The sequence below is a fragment of the Bufo bufo genome, chromosome 6, assembly GCF_905171765.1.
Source record: "Bufo bufo chromosome 6, aBufBuf1.1, whole genome shotgun sequence".
In the NCBI taxonomy this organism is placed as follows: domain Eukaryota; kingdom Metazoa; phylum Chordata; class Amphibia; order Anura; family Bufonidae; genus Bufo; species Bufo bufo.
Window position 1 is genome coordinate 61,119,748 of NC_053394.1, and position 20,679 is coordinate 61,140,426.

Genomic DNA, 20,679 nt, shown 5'->3' on the forward strand with positions numbered 1-20,679 from the left:
CACAGCAGCGCGGGGACTCGATGCGATCAATTACCCGACACAAACCTCTTCTATGTCGCGGCCAGTGCGGACCGCGGCATAGAAGGGGTTAATCCGCAGGCATCGGCTTTTACAGCGATACCTGCGGATACAGCAGGGGCCCGGCTACCACGGACTGCCGGGCCCCTGCAGTGATCGCGCGCGCACCGCTCCGGTGCCCGCGCAATCACTATGTCGTAGTATGTCATGGCGTACTAGTATGTCATAGGTCGGGAAGGGGTTAATATAAATAAAGCGGACATAAAGGTTATTATATTTTGCTATACTTTTGGTGCGCACTACTTTTTTTCATGTACATTTATGGCATATTCTCTGGATATGTCATAAATGTCAAAATGGGAATATTCACACATATGCTTTTTGTGCCGTTCTTATGCTCACAGCAAGATCCTATCCAGATGGCGCGACGCAAACCATGCGTCGAGGTGCCAGGGGTGGTAGGTATTTGTTACTACAGTATGATTTGGTGTGTATAGTGAGAATGGCTGCCATTACGCCCTGCATATTGATTATATGTAGGATGCGGAGGAAGCTCTTTGATGTTACTTATGTATGTGATGGAGCGCTTAGGGTACTTTCACACTTGCGGCAGGACGGATCCGACAGGCTGTTCACCCTGTCGGATCCGTCCTTCCGCTATTTCGCCGTGCCGCCGGACCGCCGTTCCGTCCCCATTGACGCTAATGGGGACGGGGGCGGAGCTCCGGCGCAGTACGGCAGTTCGCGGTGAGAGGCCGCCGGACTAAAAAGTCGGACATGCAGGACTTTTAGTCCGGCGGCCTTTCGCCGTGCATTACCGTGCTGCACCTGAGCTCCGCCCCCGTCCCCATTATGGTCAATGGGGACGGAGCGGCGGTCCGGCGGCACGGCGAAATAGCGGAAGGACGCATCCGACAGGGTGAACAGCCTGTCGGATCCGTCCTGCCGCAAGGGTGAAAGTACCCTTACTTAGGCTACTTTGACACTCGTCAGATCTGTCATAGATCTGCACAAACACATCCGTTCAGATAATACATCTGTCTGCATTCGTTCAGAACGGATCCGTTTGTATTATCTTTAACATAGCCAAGACGGATCCGTCTTGAACACCATTGAAAGTCAATGGGGGACGGATCTGTTTTCTATTGTGCCATATTGTGTTAGTGAAAACGGATCCGTCCCCATTGACTTACATTGTGTGTCAGGACGGATCCGTTTGGCTCAGTTTCGCCAGACGGACACCAATCCGCCTCCAAAGCAGAATGGAGACTGAACGGAGCCAAACTGATGCAAACTGAGCGGATCCTTTTCCATTCAGAATGCATTAGGGAAAAACGTATCCATTTTGGACCGCTTGTAAGAGCCCTGAATGGGTCTCACAAACGAAAACCAAAACGCCAGTGTGAAAGTAGCCTTACTTTTCCGATTACCTTCCTACCTCTGATGTATTATATGGTTCCAATAGCCCTGATTTATTATATTTATGTGGATCAGATTTTAAGTGTAATTTTAAATCTATTCATTGAAATATAGTTGGAAATATTGGGGAATTGCACAGCTTTATGTTTTATGTGGCATGGATATAATTGTGTGCAATTCCAGTTACATTATGATTATTAATTATTGGCTATTTATAGATGCATTACATTTTTCTCTAGTAATGTTTTTTCCATTTGGTGGTGGTTTTTGTGTCTCTTTTTAATGCAGCATGTTGAAGCAATGTTTTTTTAGGCATTTTTTCATCACGTTCTCTTTAGGGAAAAAAAGTCTGAAAAAAAAACCTTCCACAGATGTCTTTTCAAACACCACTGGTAAAAAAAAAACGACATTAAAAAATTCATGTTTTTTTTTTTAATAATGAAACAAGCCAGACCAAATTCTTGTGCGTAGGGGCCATAAAGGGCTGAATGTTCTTCACCTGAGATTTGGATTTAGAAACATTAAAGGGTTTGTGCCAAATAGCATTTATTTTATAGGGAAAGTTAATACTATAAGAAAAAGCACCAGCCTAAGTGCGGCCCCACCAGAGAGGCCGGCGCTTTTTCCTATCATGTGCAAGCATGGCCACCACTGCTGAATTTCAGAGTGGTCATAACTCCTGGAAACGAGCAGTGTATAATCCAGCCAGCAAAGGAGGCAATGTGGACAATCACAATACATTAGTAAGTGCCTTGTATTAACTGCATCTACAGGATAAATACCATTTGCTGAAGTGACACATCCCCTTTAACATTCTTCAATCAAGTCTTGGTTTTTATATAAAAAGGGACAAATGTTAGATCAGAAAACCACAACAAAGTATTGATTATACTGTATATATGCAGTACATCTGGTGTCTCTGAATACGAAACAACCAGTCAAGATATTCCGTAAAAAAAGAAGAAGTGAATAGCAGCCTAAGGACACCTACACACAACTGTATATACAGTCCTGATCAAAAGTTTAAAGGGACACTGACAGGCCTTCTGAGCATAGTTAGCTCTTTATATGCCCCCCTAGGTCTTATAATAAGTTCCCAATTCATATAAGTATTATCCCTGTGCGCATTATAAAACGTTAAAAATAATCTTTATAATCACCTCTCCTTTCTGCCCAAGGGGCGTTCTTTGTGGCGCATTTGTGCCCAGCCGCGTCCCAACTGCCGGGTCCTTAGACACGCCCATCTCATTAGTATTCACTTGGCGCAATGTGATCCCGGCGAGCGAGGGGGCCGGGCGCATGCGCATGATCTCCGAATGTCGGGGACTGAGAAATACCGCCCAGCGAAGTGAATACTAATGAGATGGGCGTGTCTAAGGACCCGGCAGTTGGGACGCGGCTGGGCACAAATGCGCCGCAAAGAACGCCCCTTGGGCAGAAAGGAGAGGTGATTATAAAGATTATTTTTAACGTTTTATAATGCGCACAGGGATAATACTTATATGAATTGGGAACTTATTATAAGACCTAGGGGGGCATATAAAGAGCTAACTATGCTCAGAAGGCCTGTCAGTGTCCCTTTAAGACCACTTGAAAAATGGCAAAAAATCATATTTTACACTGTTGGATCTTAACAAGGTTCCAAGTAGAGCTTCAACATGCAACAAGAAGAAATGAGAGTGAGACAAAACATTTTTTGAGCATTCAATTAATTGAAAATAACGATTAAACTGAAACAGGCTGTTTTTCAGCTGATCCAAATTTTAGGACCAAATGCCTTTAAAGGGCCAAATCTGTGCAAAGATGTGGATTCATTGTCATTTTCTGTCAGGTAGTCACACGTTGTGATGGCAAAGGCAAAAAAACTCTCCCTTTTTGAACGTGGTCGGGTTGTTGAAGTGCATAAGCAGGGTCTCTCACAGCGCGCCATCGCTGCTGAGGTGGGACGCAGTAAGACAGTCATTTGGAATTTCTTAAATGATCCTGAGGGTTATGGAACAAAAAAGTCAAGTGGAAGACCCAAAAAAATTTCATCAGCACTGAGCCGGAGGATCCAATTGGCTGTCCGTCAAGACACTGGACGATCCTCAACCCAAATTAAGGCCCTTACTGGTGCTGACTGCAGCCCCATAACCATCAGACGGCATCTGAGACTGAAGGGCTTCAAAAACAAAAAACGTCTTCAAAGACCTCGTCTCCTTGAACGCCACAGAACTGCTCATTTGGACTTTGCAAGAGAGCACCAAACATGGGACATTCAAAGGTGGAAGAAAGTTTTATTCTCTGATGAGAAAAAATTTAACCTTGATGGTCCTGATGGTTTCCAATGTTACTGGCATGACAAGCAGATCCCACCTGAGATGTTTTCTACGCGCCACAGTGGAGGGGGCGCCATAATGGTCTGGGGTGCTTTTTCCTTCAGTGGAACAATGGAGCTTCGGGAAGTGCAGGGGCGTCAAACGGCCGCTGGCTATGTCCAGATGTTGCAGAGAGCATTCCTCATGACTGAGGGCCCTCGTCTGTGTGGTAACGACTGGGTTTTTCAACAGGACAACGCTACAGTACACAATGCCCGCATGACAAGGGATGAATAACATCACTCTTTTGGCCCATCCTGCGTGTTCCCCTAATCTAAATCCAATTGAGAACCTTTGGGGATGGATGGCAAGGGAAAATTTACAAGTTTACAAAAATGGACAACAGTTCCAGACAGTAGATGGCCTTCGTGCAGCCGTCTTCACCACTTGGAGAAATGTTCCCACTCCCCTCATGGAAATGCTTGCATCAAGCATGCCGAAACAAATTTTGGAAGTGATAAACAATAACGGCAGAGCTACTCATTACTGAGTTCATGTTTGGAAGTTGGATTTCTGTTTTCGGGGGGGTTTCGTTTTTTTTTGGAGGTGTGGTCCTAAACTTTTGATCAGCTGAAAAACGGCCTGTTTCAGTTTATTCATTGTTTTCATAAAATTGAATGCTCGAAAAATGTTTTGTTTCACTCCCATTTCTTCTTGTTGCATGTTGAAGCTCTACTTTGAACCTTGTTAAGATCCAGCCATGCTAAATATTTTATTGCCATTTTTCAAGTGATCTTAAACTTTTGATCAGGACTGTATTAGGCCTGATGCACACGACCGTATGTGTTTTGTGGTCTTCAAATTGCAGATCCTCAGACTATGGAAACGATCCGTGTTGCATCGGCATTTTTTGCTGACCCATTGACTTCAATGGGTCCATGCTCCGCATTTTGTTGAAGTCAATGGGTTAGCAAAAAAAAACAAAAACACAGACGGCACATGAACCACATCCGTATTATGCAAAATGGATAAGGGGCCTAATGTGAATCTCAAATACAATTTAAAAGGGTTTTCTGAATCTTAGATATTGCTAATCTGTCCTCAGCATAGGTTATCAGTAGTGATGAGCGAACTTCATGTTGAAGCTCGAGTTCGGCGTTCAGGCTTTCTGGCAATTCTGTTATAGATTCCGTTACCACGGACCATAACGGAATTCTGTGACAGAATGCATAACGGAAAGCCTTTAAGAGGCATTCCGTCATAATAGTAGTCTATGGGCCGCATAACGGATCTGTCTGGTTTCCGTTATGTAGGAGTCCATAACGAAATTGCCAGAAAACCCAAACACCAAACTCGAACTTCAAAACTAGTTATCAATATCAGATCTTGGGGGGGGTCCAACTCCCAGCACCCCTGCCAATCAGATGTTTGAAGAGACCACAGCATCCATTACATAACGGCTGTGGTAGGTATTGCAGCTCAGCCCCATTCACTTGAATGGGGCTGAGCTGCGCCTAGGTCATGTGACCAATAAATGTGACGTCACTGGCCTAAGAAGAGTCCGTGGAGCCCACCAATCAGATATTGATGGTCTGCCCTGAGAATAAAGCTAGCTGCCACTAGTGCACGCGTGCCGCTCCGGCCCCATTGACTATAATGGGGGCGGGCGGGAGTTCCGGTGACAGCACATTATACTCAATGGGGCCAGAGCGGACCTACGGCGGCATGCGTGCATTAGCAGCAGCACGGATCCGGCAGGCTGTTCACCCTCTGGAACAGCCTGCCGGAGAAGGCTGCCGCTAGTGTGAAAGTAGCCTAATAGGTTATTTATTTTGCATGGTGAACATAGGGGGAAGGCACTCCGCTTGCAATATTTACATTAGCTTTAACCCTTTTAACAGCCTTACCCCAAAACACTTTTCTTGTAATTTAGCACTTATGAAACAGAAATACGCCTATATTAGGCGTATTTCTGGTGCAGATTGCGGTGCAAAGGTCCTTTGCACCACAATCTGCGACTTTTCACCGCTCACGCCAGGTCTAAAAAAGGGGGTTTACCGTGGGCAGGGAAGGATATAAGCATAGAAAATGGTCTAAATGCAAAACAGCTAGGAAGCTGTCTTAGGCCCCTTTCACACGGGCGAGTATTCCGCGCGGATGCGATGCGTGAGTTGAACGCATTGCACCCGCACTGAATACCGACCTATTCATTTCTATGGGGCTGTTCAGATGAGCGGTGATTTTCACGCATCACTTATGCGTTGCGTGAAAATCGCAGCATGCTCTATATTCTGCGTTTTTCACGCAACGCAGGCCCCATAGAAGTGAATGGGGTTGCGTGAAAATCACAAGCATCCGCAAGCAAGTGCGGACGCAGTGCGATTTTCACGCATGGTTGCTAGGAGACGATCGGGATGGAGACCCGATCATTATTATTTTCCCTTATAACATGGTTATAAGGGAAAATAATAGCATTCTGAATACAGAATGCAAAGTAAAACAGCGCTGGAGGGGTTAAAAAAAAAACAAAAAAAACATTTAACTCACCTTAATCCACTTGATCGCGATGTCGGCATCTCCTTCTGTCCCCTTTACTGAATGGGACCTGTGGTGAGCATTAATTATAGGATCAAGGACCTTTGATGACGTCACTCCGGTCATCACATGGTACGTCACATGATCTTTTACCATGGTGAATCACCATGGTAAAAGATCATGTGACGTACCATGTGATGACCGGAATGACGTCACCACAGGTCCTGTTGCTGCACAGAGATCAGATGAAGCCAGAAGGAGATGCCGGGCCGCGAACAAGTGGACTAAGGTGAGTTCAATTTTTTTTATTTATTTTTTAACCCCTCCAGCGATGTTTTACTATGCATTCTGTATTCAGAATGCTATTATTTTCCCTTATAACCATGTTATAAGGGAAAATAATACTATTTACAGAACACCGATCCCAAGCCCGAACTTCTGTGAAGAAGTTCGGGTTTGGGTACCAAACACGCGCAATTTTTCTCACGCGAGTGCAAAACGCATTACAATGTTTTGCACTCGCGCGGAAAAATCGCGGGTGTTCCCGCAACGCACCCGCACATTTTCCCGCAACGCCCGTGTGAAAGAGGCCTTACATTTAGAAGTGGCAGTAGATGTGCCGAAGTTATGTAGAGGCTGGCTTTAATGCTGGTCTTAATAAATGTGCCCCATAGTGCTTTAAAGGGGATATCTTGGAAATAATATTGATGACCTACCCTCAGGATAGGTCATCAATATCAGATTGGTTGGGGTCGGACTCCCGAGAACCCAGCGGATTAGCTGTTAGGAGAGGCCAGGTGCTCTGTGAGTGCCGCAGCCTCTTCCTAGACCAGGTGATGTCACCGTACATTGGTCACATGGCCTAGTTGTAATACCTATCCTGAGGATAGGTTATCATTATGATTTCCTGGTTAACCCCTTTATCCGTTAACTTTTTAAAACTTTTTTATTGGTTGGACTACTAAAATAATCTTTGAAATACTATTAATGTTTTGAGTGATTTTTTTTCTTTTCTACTTTTATTTGTGCAAAAAAGCAATTTATTGTATAGAAAGGCTACATGCACATGACCGTTGTGTGTTTTGCAGTCTGCAAATCGCGGATCCGCAAAACATTGATGGCGTCCGTGTGCGTTCTGCAATTTGCATGAATATACTAAATAGCAGGGGCTAGAAAACCCCCATAAAGAGCTTGGCTTCCCAGTAACAGGCCCTGTTAAAATTATACTTTTTTAGATTAAGGACAAATGTAACAATATTACATTATATTATATATATTATATATCCTACTTCAAAGTATAACATGTATAAATATCTTGTCAGCAGTAAATCTATATAGAAATAACCTTATTTAGTACCTCAATGTGCTGCTTTACATTAATCCCCCATCTAATATTTAAACTGCCTTTAGAGGCATTCCGTTATTCATTCCGTCATAATAGAAGTCTATGGGCTGCAAAACAGATCCGTTCCATTTCCGTTATGCATTCCGTCATAGAATTGCGTTATGGTTAGAGTTGAGTGGACACCTGGATGTTCGGGTTTGGCCGAACTTCGGAAAAAAGTTCGAGTTCGGGACCCAAACTTGACCCCGAACCCCATTGAAGTCAATGGGGACCCAAAGTTTTGAGCACTAAAATGGCTGTAAAAATGTCATGGAAAATGCTAGAGGGCTGCAAATGGTGTCAAAATGTGGTTAGGAGCATGGCAAGTGCTCTGCAAACAAATGTGGATAGGGAAATGACTTTAAATAACATAAAATACGTAAAAATAAAAAATAATAATCTTGATCTAGGAGGACCAGGTCCATATGGAGTAGGAGGTTGAGGAGGCAGAGGATGTGGCGGTGTAGGTGGAAGTGGCGGTGGAGGAGGAGGAGGTAGCCTACACTGCTTTTTGTTTTAAATATTTTTTTATTTTTTTTTAATTAGGGTACACCCCAAAACATTGGGAAATATAACCCTCCAGTCATGCTAAACACACGTTCAGACAATACACTGGCTGCACCTCCAAGGCGTAAAGGGCAAGCTCAGGCCATGTGCCCAATTTGGAGACCCAGAAGTTGCAGGGGCTGACGCCTAGTCACAGTGATGCCATGATTCTAAAATATAACTTTTAATATGTATAAATAAAATAGTCAATGAATCCCTCTAGGTAATAGTTAATCAATCAATATAGAAAGAAAAAAGGAAAAATAAATTTGAAAACTAGGGTCAGGATGATATAAGTTGTTTGTTAATGGTTAGTAGATGTTAATGAAACCTATATTAGGGAGGTAATAACCCTATTAAGGACCCTAACGTAGTAGCCCTACCTATTACGGAATAGCCGCCCCGATAGGGGCGATCCCGTTTCTCGTGCCTCCTAGAGTCCCTAGTTGACCCTGCAGGGACGGATGCCTATATAAGGGGGACCCTATAGAGATGCCTGGGCTAATCTACACAAGAAAAATAATAAATGTACACAGATAATAAAACCCGGTGACAGACTACACCCAAATATGAGAATATGATATATAGAAAATACAGAAGTGAAATGTCCCTACGCGTTTCGCCTGGTTGGTGTCAGGCTCATCAGGGGACATATTTAGCAAAGAATACCTATCACCATAGAATAATACAAATATTATTACATATATATGTATAGAGATTTTTATTTCCTTTTTATATTTTTCTCCTCCGTTTGAGGGTACGTAAAAAGATATTAGGAATTAGAATAGAATAGGCCAGTGCTTTAGATTAATACTGATCAATAAAGTCAATAGGATGATTAGATCAGTTGCTAACAGCAGGAGAGAAATTGTGAAAAGATGAACAGGAGGAGGTAACGATATTGATGACAAACCCCTGCTCATTCATCCAACTCGTGCTGAGGGCTGTGGCCAGACTGAGAAACACCGAACCGTATACTAAGATGTATACTAGTCTGTCTGCTACATTGAGACACTGCCTCTAAACTGTTAACATCACCCCAAGTAATGCCAATAACGGACATTAAATATCAATCAAAACATAGAGATGGTCCTCCTGATATTAGTTAGCTATAGACAATGGCTAACATTTCAAACGGTATATATATATACCAACACCATTCAATATAGAAATTGTGGACTAGTAGCAGCTGATTTGTATCAATAATACTTGCGTGCCCAGTCGTGGCTGGATGAGTCAATGATAATGTCCACAACTCCGGGTGTATATGGCAGTAGTAGCTTCAGAGAAGAACCTGTGGTGATGGCGTCCGGTGGGTAAGCGGCGAGATGTTGCCGGCGTTCCTACCTTTTAAACCCTAACTTCCGGGTATCGGGTCACATGGGTGACCACGTAATTGTGATGACAGAGAGCGTCCGACGTAAGACGTCGGGCGCCTGCAACCAGGCCTCGTTTGGGAATGAAAGGGATAGCGTCTGACGTGAGACGCACCCAGGGAAACACTGCATGTCTAGTATTAGACCGTGACTTCCGAATCACAGGGGAAAGTCACGTGATCGCAAAGCTGGGCAGCGTCCGGCGCCATGCAATGATGCATAGATAGCAGTAAGAGGTAGATCTAATGGGTCAAACGGCATACTTTCCTCAGTGACCGCAGTATCGGTCACATGACTAGCAAAGTGGGGCCAGACAATTGCTTATTGGGTCGGGCCAACTCCAAAATCATGAAAGCAGAGCTAGTAGCTAATATATAAGCCACATTCAATACGTGGTATTAATAGATCAGTCCCATTGAAGATTAATAACAACCACATTACCTATAACATTAAACAGTGGTAGCCCATACAAAATTTAATAAATGGATACTAAGATATATTAGGCTTATGATGTCATAATTAGACTTGTCAAAATTTATTAGATTTTATTTTAATTATTAGAGAGAGTAATTGACAAAAAATAGATAGATGTATTTATAAATGAAGGGTCCATTGATGCAGGGGTGGATACCTCCCCCAATATTTAATGATAATTATGTTATAAAGGATATAATAATCCTATAGGATAGATGAAACGTCTTAAATGAAACACGCAAAGTCTATAGATTCATTTAAACCGGATGGAATAACAGTATTAAGCCTGTGAATCCACCTTGATTCTTTTTGTTTCAACAATTTATCTAGATCCCCACCTCTTCTTGACGTTTTTATGACTTCAATCATTGAGAAGTGTAAAGTTTTGACAGATCCTGCATGTCTACTCCAAATATGTCTCGATATGGGTTTATCCCGTTTATTACGGATATCCCCGATGTGCTCTAGGATCTGACGCCTGTCAGTTAGTTCGTGTAGGTGTGTGCATACTTACTGCCCCACCATGTCGCACGTCCCCGTGATGTTCATGATCCAATTTGATATCAGCTCTATCAACCTTCAATGTTTTTTTATGTGCCTACCATGGTGATTACGGGTGGCGGGGAATCAGGGTTCCAGGCCTTAGAGGGAGCGTGAGAAAAAGAGACCAAATTTAAGGGAGATAAATTTATTTTAATAAATTGGGATCGAGAAGAAATGTGGGAAAAGCTATTGAGGCGCAAATGTGGGACAGATTACAGAAGCCCAAATGTGGGCCAAAAGAGTCAAGCGGAATTGTGGGAAAAGCTATTGAGGCGCAAATGTTGGCCAAAAGAGTATAGCGGAAATGTGGGACAAAGTATTGAAGCTTTAAATGTGGTACAACTTGTTTAAGTTTAAAGGGATTCTGTCATGAGATTTGAGCCCTATAAGCTAAACATATGGCCAGGTCCGTACTAATAACATGAATCCTAAACTGACCTTATTAAACCTGCTTGTGCCTCTATTAGCCCACAAAAAATGTTTTTTATAAGCTGGCAGCGGCTTCGTTGAGCAAAGTGCGCATGCGCCGCCTGATGCGCATGCACACTTCGCTCAACGAAGCCGCTGCCAGGAGTCCGCGGCGCATCAGGCTGAGCCTAGTGCGCAGGAGCCGGATCTAGCAGAGGGACGGGAGGATTGCGGAGGCGGGGCTGAGGTGAGGAAGGCGGCGCTGGGCACCAGACGGCGAGGGGTGCGGGCGGGCACCCTGGGTTAACGTAAAACCCCTTGGGCACCTTAGGTAGGTGAGTGACAGCTTATAAAAACCAGTTTTTTGGGCTAATAGAGGCACAAGCAGGTTTAATAAGGTCAGTTTAGGATTCATTTTATTAGTACGGACCTGGCCATATGTTTAGCTTATAGGGCTCAAATCTCATGACAGAATCCCTTTAAGCATTGAATTAAAGGAGGTGGTGCGCATTAATTAAGCGACTCACCCGTGCGTGCTGCAGCTGAAACTCCACTATCGCCTGCTGCTGCTCGCACAGTCTGGCCAGCATGTGCAAGGTGGAGTTCCACCTTGTGGGCACGTCGCATATGAGGCGGTGAGTGGGAAGGCCGAAGTTACGCTGCAGCGCTGACAGGCGAGCAGCTGCAGGGTGAGAACGACGAAAGCCCGCACAGACTGCCCGCACTTTATGCAGCAGCTCTGACATATCAGGGTAATTTTTAAGGAATCTCTGCACCACCAAATTCAGCACATGCGCCAGGCAAGAGATGTGCGTCAAACCGGCTAGTCCCAGAGCTGCTACGAGATTTCGCCCATTATCGCACACCACCAGGCCGGGCTTGAGGCTGACTGGCACAAACCACTCATCGGTCTGTTGTTCAAGGCCCGTCCACAGCTCTTGCGCGGTGTGGGGTTTGTCCCCAAAACAGATACGTTTTAAAACTGCCTGCTGTCGTTTACCCCTGGCTGTGCTGAAGTTGGTGGTGAAGGTGTTACGCTGACCGGATGAGGAGCTGGTAGAGGATGAGGAAGCAGAGTAGGAGGAGGAAGCAACAGGAGGCAAACTGAAGCGCCCTGCAATCCTCGGTGGTGGAAGGACATGCGCCAAACTGCTATCCGCCTCAGGCCCAGCCGACACTGCATTTACCCAGTGTGCTGTTATGGAGATATAACGGCCCTGACCGTGCTTACTGGTCCACGTATCCGTAGTCAGGTGCACCTTGCCACAGATGGCGTTGCGCAGTGCACACCTGATTTTGTCTCCTACTTGGTTGTGCAGGGAAGGGATGGCTCGCCTTGAAAAGTAGTGGCGGCTGGGCACGACGTACTGTGGGACAGCCACCGCCATAAGGCCTTTAAAACTATCCGTTTCCACCAGACGGAATGACAGCATTTCAGAGGCCAGTAATTTAGAAATGCTGGCATTCAGGCCTATGGATCACGGGTGGGTAGGGGGTACTTCCTCTCCAGCGTTTGGGAGATGGAGAGCTGAACGCTTCCGTGGGACATTGTGGAGATGCTTGGTGACCCAGGTGTTGGTGTTGCTGGCAGGTGGCACTGTCACTCCAGAGGTGGATGAAGAGGCCGAGACTGCAGCAGAAGAGGAAGCAGGAGGAGCCAGAGACCTTTCTTGGTTTTTGAGGTGTCTACTCCACTGCAGCTCGTGCTTTGCACTTAAATGCCTGGTCATGCAGGTTGTGCTCAGGTTGAGTACGTTTATGCCTCGCTTCAGGCTCTGATTGCACAGCGTGCAAACCACTCGTGTCTTGTCGTTAGCACATTGTCTGAAGAACTGCCACGCCAGGGAACTCCTTGGAGCTGGCTTTGGTGTGCTCGGTCCCTTGCTGCGGTGCGCAGTAGGAGGCATACTGTCTAGAGGACGGCCGCTCCGCTTTTGCACCCTGCTCCCTCTTCTGCTGTGCTGGTGGCTCTGTGTGACCACCGCCTCTTCCTCCGAACTACATAGGTCACTCGCATGACCTTGATTCCATGTGGGGTCGAGGACCTCATCGTCCTCCACATCATCTTCCACCCAGTCTTCACCCCTGCCTTCCTTGTCGGTCTTTACACTTTCGAAAGCCCTAACAGTTGGCACCTGTGTTTCGTCATCATCCGAGACATGCTGCGATGGTCCTCCCATGTACTCATCTTGAAAAATAAGTGGTTGGGCATCGGTGCACTCAATCTCTTCCACTTCTGGGGCAGGGCTAGGTGGATGGCCCTGGGAAACCCTGCTAACAGAGTCATCAAAAAGCAGAAGAGACTGCTGCATGACTTGGGGCTCAGACTGCTTGGCTGATTTGCAAGGGGGTAAGGTGAAAGACTGATGGACATCGGCTGCAGGTGCCAACTGTGGTCTTTTAGCAGGAGACTGGGTGGGAGACAATGTGAAGGAACTGGATCCACTGTCAGCAACCCAATCTACTATCGCCTGTACTTGTTCAGGCCTCACCATTCGTAGAGCCGCATTAGGCCCGACCAAATACCGCTGCAGGTTCTGTCGCCTACTCGCACCTGAGGAAGGGGTTTCACTTGTGCATGTAGCTGGCACAGATCGACCACATCCTCTCCCTGCAACAGGAGCTCCACCAGCAGCACCACGACCTGGGCCACATCCCTTATTTGAATCTCTTCTCATATTTTTCGAATTTAGGATCTTGCCCTAAATGGGTGTTTAATTAATAGTAGAATAGAATGACAGTATGTAAAGGGTGTATCTCACACGGCCTTAACCAGACTAGGCCTCAATTAAATATTTCTTTGCCCAAAATGGCTGTATTTCAAATGGCTGTATTTCAAATGCCTGAATCCAACCCCTGTATGTAAAGGGTGTATTTCACACGGTCTAAACCAGTGTAGGCCTAAATTAAATATTTATTTGCACAAAATGGCTGTATTTCAAATGGCTGTATTTCAAATGCCTGCATCAAACCCCTGTATGTAGAGGGAGTATCTCATACGGCCTGAACCAGTGTAGGCCTGAATTCAATATTGGTGCACCAAATAGCTGTATTTCAAATGCCTGAATCAAACCCCTGTATGTAGAGGGAATATCTCACAGGGCATGAACCAGTGTAGGCCTAAATTAAATATTTCTTTGCACAAAATAGATGTATTTCAAATGGCTGTATTTCAAATGCCTGCATCAAACCCCTGTATGTAGAGAGAGTATCTCACAGGGCATGAACCAATGTAGGCCTGAATTCAATATTGGTGCACCAAATGGCGGTATTTTAAATGCCTGAATCAAACCCCTGTATGTAGAGGGTGTATCTCACACGGTCTGAACCAGTGTAGGCCTAAATTAAATATTTCTTTGCACAAAATGGCTGTATTTCAAATGGCTGTATTTCAAATTCCTGAATCAAACCCCTGTATGTAGAGGGGGTATCTCACAGGGCCTGACCCACTATAGGCCTAAATTAAATAATTCTTTGCATAAAATGGCTGTATTTCAAATGGCTGTATTTCAAATGCCTGAATCCAACCACTGCATGTAGAGGGTGTATCTCACACGGCCTGAACCAGTGTAGGCCTAAATTCAATATTGGTGCACCAAATGGCGGTATTTCAAATGCCTGAATCCAACCCCTGTATGTAGAGGGAGGAGTATCTCACACGGCCTGAACCAGTGTAGGCCTGAATTAAATATTAGTGCACCAAATGGCGGTATTTCAAATGCCTAAATCAAACCCCTGTATGTAGAGGGAGTATCTCACAGGGCCTGAACCAGTGTAGGCCTAAATTAAATATTTCTTTGCACAAAATAGATGTATTTCAAATGGCTGTATTTCAAATTCCTGCATCAAACCCCTGTATGTAGAGGGAGTATCTCACACGGCCTGAACCAGTGTAGGCCTGAATTCAATATTGGTGCACCAAATGGCGGTATTTCAAATGCCTGAATCAAACCCCTGTATGTAGAGGGGGTATCTCACAGGGACTGAACCAGTGTAGGCCTAAATTAAATATTTCTTTGCACAAAATGGCTGTATTTCAAATGGCTGTATTTCAAATGCCTGCATCAAACCCCTGTATGTAGAGGTGGTATCTCACACGGCCTGAACCAGTGTGGGCCTGAATTCAATATTGGTGCACCAAATGGCGGTATTTCAAATGCCTGCATCAAACCCCTGTTTGTAGAGGGAGTATCTCACACGGCCTGAACCAGTGTAGGCCTGAATTCAATATTGGTGCACCAATTGGCAGTATTTAAAATCTCTGAATGTAACCCAAATGTATAAAGGGTGTATCTCACAATGACATCTGCATCAAAGGATGCCAACAAATTTTTTTGTGCCCAAACGAGTGTTAGTTTGACAGCACTATATAAGCCTGTAATTTCACACGTGCTGATGCTGCAAGGCCTGAAAATAGTGTTTTTGGTCAAAAAAGTGTGTTTTTAAAACCCCAGAAAATGATGGGTGTATTTCTAGCTTAAATTGCACACTGACTAATCAAGATGTTGTAGATTGCCCAAAAAGTATTTTTTTGGCAACAGAATATGAAAGCTGTATATATTAGACTTGAATTTAACACTTGCAGATCTGGAAAATACTGTTTTTTGGGGGGGGGAAAGTGTGTTTTTCAAACCCCAGAAAAAGATGGGTGTATTTCTAGCTTAAATTGCACACTGACTAATCAACATGTTGTAGTTTGCCCAAAAAAATGGTGATTTGCAATGTCCCAAAAGCTCAGGTGCACTGAGCTTGCATAAAATGGCCGCCGCCCACCTAACTAACAGAATTCTAAAAGTTGTTTTTTTTGGTCAATCGGCTCAGGGCAGGGTAAAACGATAGTGCCCTGCACCCACACAACTATTTCTCTGTAGATCGCTGAGTTAGATTCTCTCCTATTCTCTCCCTGAAATCACAAGTCCAGCAGCATCCTCTCCCTACACTTGTAACAGCAGAGTGACGTGCAGCGCTACGTGACTCAAGCTTATATAGAGGCTGGGTCACATGCTGCTCTGGCCGCCCACAGCCATGCCATTAGTAGGCATGGCTGTGATGGCTTCTAAGGTCAGACAGTTAACCGCTTGTTGATTGGCTGTTCTGCAGCCTTTCAAAAAGCGCCAAGAAAGCGCCGAACACCGAACCCAAACTTTTACGGAAATGTTCGGGTTCGGGTCCGGGGTCCAAAAATCCTACAGTTCGGTACGAACCCGAACTTTACAGTTCGGGTTCACTCAACCCTAGTTATGGTCCGTGGTAACGGAATCCATAACGCAATTCACCTTTTACCAGTAAACGAAGCGTGAACAAATTTCATAACCTGAGATCTCTAATCGTGATCTATTGTACTGAACTTTCATGATAATGTGAACACAGTACAATACACTTGCGGTCACCTATGAACTGACTGCATAATAAAACACTATCATGCAGTTCGGGTCAGTCTGGTCAGTCCGGGAGATGCGGCGACACACACGGCCTGTGTTTCCTGGGCAGATCATGGTCGTGTGAATCGGCCTTTACTTGAACTGAACACCTGGGCTCTCCTTATTTGCATGTGTATGCGACTCACACAACTCCAGCTTCATACAGAGATTTTTTTTATCTGGCATTGTTTCGTTTTAGAGCAGAATTTTCCGTCTGTACCTGTCGACATTGTTGGCGACCATGTGCTGCAGTAATGTACAGACTAGAGCTATTGTTCTGTGGACGTGTCTAGCATGAGCACCTCCATATTTTCATAGCTCTCTGCTATGTACTGTAAAAGAAAGAAAGAAAGTAAGAAAGAGGCTTTACAGCAGCCACAGGGGTAGAAGAAAAAGGATATGATTCTCTATGACTGATGCAGTCTTTCCAAAATATAATTTGCTGTGTGCAGTACCTCCTTTATACCTGCAGATGGCGTTTGCGCACATTAGCAAAATTGCAAAAAGGTAAATCCTTTAAGGGGTTGGCTGATTTAAAAAAAAAAATATATATACATATATATATATATATATATATATATATATATATAAAGCCGCTGATTTTCAAACAGAACACTGCTGCACGTCTGCAAGCCAGAAGGCTATTGGAACAATGTTTTGTGGACAGATGAGACCAAAATAGAACTTTTAGGTTTTAGGCTGGGTTCAGACCTGAGCGTCTTTGATATGCGCGTTTAACGCGCGTTTTTGACGCGAGTTTTTGACGAGCGTTTTTTGCAATAGTAAACGCGCGTTTGACGCGCGTTTGTGTGATTGACTGCAATGTCCTATGGCCACAAACGCGCGTCAAAACGCCCCAAAGAAGCTCAAGTACTTGTTTGAGCGTAGGGCGTTTTACAGCGCGTTTTTCAGCGCTGTAAAACGCTCAAGTGAGAACCAGGGCCATAGGGAAGCATTGGTTTTCATGTGTTGAGCGTTTTACAGCGCGTTTGAACGCGCTGTAAAACGCTCAAGTGTGAACCCAGCCTAAATGAGAAGTGTTATGTTCAGAGAAAGGAATTGCATTCCAGGATAAAAACCTCATCCCATCTATAAAACACAGTGGTGGTAGTATCATGGTTTGGGCCTGTTTTGCTGCATCTTGGCCAGGACGGCTTACCATCATTGATGAAGCAATGAATTCTGAATTATACCAGCAAATTCTAGGAAAATGTCAGGACATCTGTCCATGAGCTGAATCTCAAGATAATGACACTAAGGCTGCGTTCACACGGGCGAGATTTCCGCGCGGGTGCAATGCGGTAGGTGAACGCATTGCACCCGCACTGAATCTGGACCCATTCATTTCTATGGGACTGTTCAGATGAGCGGTGATTTTCACGCATCACTTATGCGTTGCGTGAAAATCGCAGCATGCTCTATATTCTGCGTTTTTCACGCAACTAAGGCCCCATAGAAGTGAATGGGGTTGCGTGAAAATCGCATGCATCCGCAAGCAAGTGCGGATGCGGTGCGATTTTCACGCACGGTTGCTAGGTGACTGTCTATACACTGTATTATTTTCCCTTATAACATGGTTATAAGGGAAAATAATAGCATTCTGAAAACAGAATGCTTAGTAGGTGATCAGTTGAGGGTTAAAAAAAAAAAAAAAAATTAACTCACCTTCTCCGTTTGTTCGCGTAAGTCCCGGTCTTTAGTTCTTTAAAAGATGAACTATGGGCTAAAGGACCTTTGGTGACGTCAGATCACATGCTCCAATCACAGGGTCCATCACCGCGGTGATGTACCATGTGATTGGAGCATGTGATCTGACGTCACCAAAGGTCCTTTAGCCCATAGTTCATCTTTTGAGAAGTAAAGAAGAGACCGGGACTTACGCGAACAAACGGAGAAGGTGAGTTAATTTTTTTTATTTTTTTTAACCCTCAACTGATCACCTACTAAGCATTCTGTTTTCAGAATGCTATTATTTTCCCTTATAACCATGTTATGAGGGAAAATAATAACATCTACACAACACCGAACCCAAACCTGAACTTCAGTGAAGAAGTTCGGGTCTGGGTACCACAGTCGTTTTTTTATCACGCGCGTGCAAAACACATTGCACCCACGCGATAAAAACTGAACATCGGAACGCAATCGCAGTCAAAACTGACTGCAATTGCATTCCTACTCGCGCGGGTTTGCCGCAACACACCGGGACGCATCCGGAACTAATCCGGACACGCTCGTGTGAACGCAGCCTAAGCACATAAGGCTACTTTCACACCGGCGTTAGGTGCGGATTTGTCTGGTATCTGCACAGACGGATCCGCACCTATAATGCAAACGATTGTATCCGTTCAGAACGGATCAGTTTGCATTATGAAGAACAAAGTCAAAACGGATCCGTCCTGACTTACATTGAAAGTCAATGGGGGACGGATCCGTTTTCAATTGCACCATATTGTGTCAGTGAAAACGGATCCGCTCCCATTGACTTACATTGTAAGTCAGGATGGATCTGTTTGGCTCCACATCGGCAGACGCCCTGGGGGACAAATCCAGTCAAGTGGCCCATTGCACCACCGAATCAGCTCACCATCCACGCCCACCTTTTCCTTGTTTTATAACGGATATTGATGTTATGAAGCAAGACAAATATACAAATGTACTACTAACCCCTCCATCCACCCCTCCCTTTCCCTTCTCCAACCACCCAGCACCCTTACTCACATAAACCAAGTAATATATATAATATAGCTTACAGTGAATTACTGTAAATACTTACAGTTCTGAAGACTCCAGCAGGCTCAGGATCAGTGCTTTGGGCAGCTGGGCTCAGGGCTGGAAGTAGGTGCCACTTTGCAGTTCAGGAAGGAGAACGGGGCCCACCCTAGCGTTGCAGTGCCTCCGTGTGACGTCACAGCGCGCGGCGTACACAGGGGGCAGGGGAGATCAGGAGGAGGAGCAAGCAAGTACCGCATATTTCGCCCTATAAGACGCACCGGCCCATAAGACGCACCTAGGTTTTAGAGGGGGACAATGAGAAAAAAATATTTTTCATTATACCTCGGGTCAGACCCCCAATGTTAATCAGAACTCAGCTAACAGCCCCAATAAGATCCCCAATGTTAATAAGACCCCAATAAGACCTCAGATCAGACCCCCAATCAGACCTCAGCTCAGACCCCAATATGAATGACCCAATATCACCGGAAGCGAGCAGCTAATTGCAAGAAACCCACCAATTTAACAGATTTAGAGCTGTTTTGTATGAAGGAATGGGCACAAGCCGATGTGCAGGACTAATCAACAATTACCGGAAATGTTTAGTTGCCGTTATCGCTGCATAAGGAGATCACACTAGATGCTGAAAGCAAAGGTTCACATACCTTTATACCTCTCACAGAAATGTGATATTGGATCATTTTCTTAAATAAATAAATGATACCAAGTCTAATATTTTTGACTCATTATTTGTTTGATTTGGTTATCTTTATCTACTTTTAGGATGTCAAAGGTGTGCAGAAATATAGAAAATTTTGAAGGGTTCACAAACTTTCGAGCACCACTGTTCATACTGTACACATCTGGTAGCTATAAGTATAACAACTTGTACTATAATGTGTTATTCTTGGAGAACGGCATAACGTTTTTGGGATATGCATTCTATTATATAAAATTCTTAGAAATGAAATGCTAACCTATGTGTATGCTTAAAATAAATCTAGCAGAGCAATTGGTGCAATGAATGGAGATATCTTTGGATCCATGTGAGGTACAGGACTAGTTTGTTACAAAGAGACTGTCATGTACTATATGATATGAGCTTTTCATTTTTTACATTAATCATAGGATAACCCCTTTAAGACCCAGCAGTTCAGCTCTACCTGAGACACCTGGCAATCACAGGATCACCAGGTCCAATAAAGGAAGCGACATAACTTCCTCTGATTACTACATAGCACTCAGTGGGAACTTTAAACAGAAGAAAGGAGAAGGCAGAAGCAGTATAATCCGCTTCTGCCTTCTTCTTGGGGTTCCATTGACAGACAGAGACCTGACCTACTGCTTCCAGAGTGCAAGAGCAGGAGCTTTAAACCTGTGCCCTACCTGTATGACGCTTAGTCCTTATCGGGTTAAAAGGAATGCCTCATCTTATAATGACCTATTGTTTAAAACCACATTTTCCATCTTAAAGGGCATCAGTCGGCAGACGCACCTATGAAACTGGCTGAACTGTTACATGTGCGCTTGGCAGCTGAAGACATCTG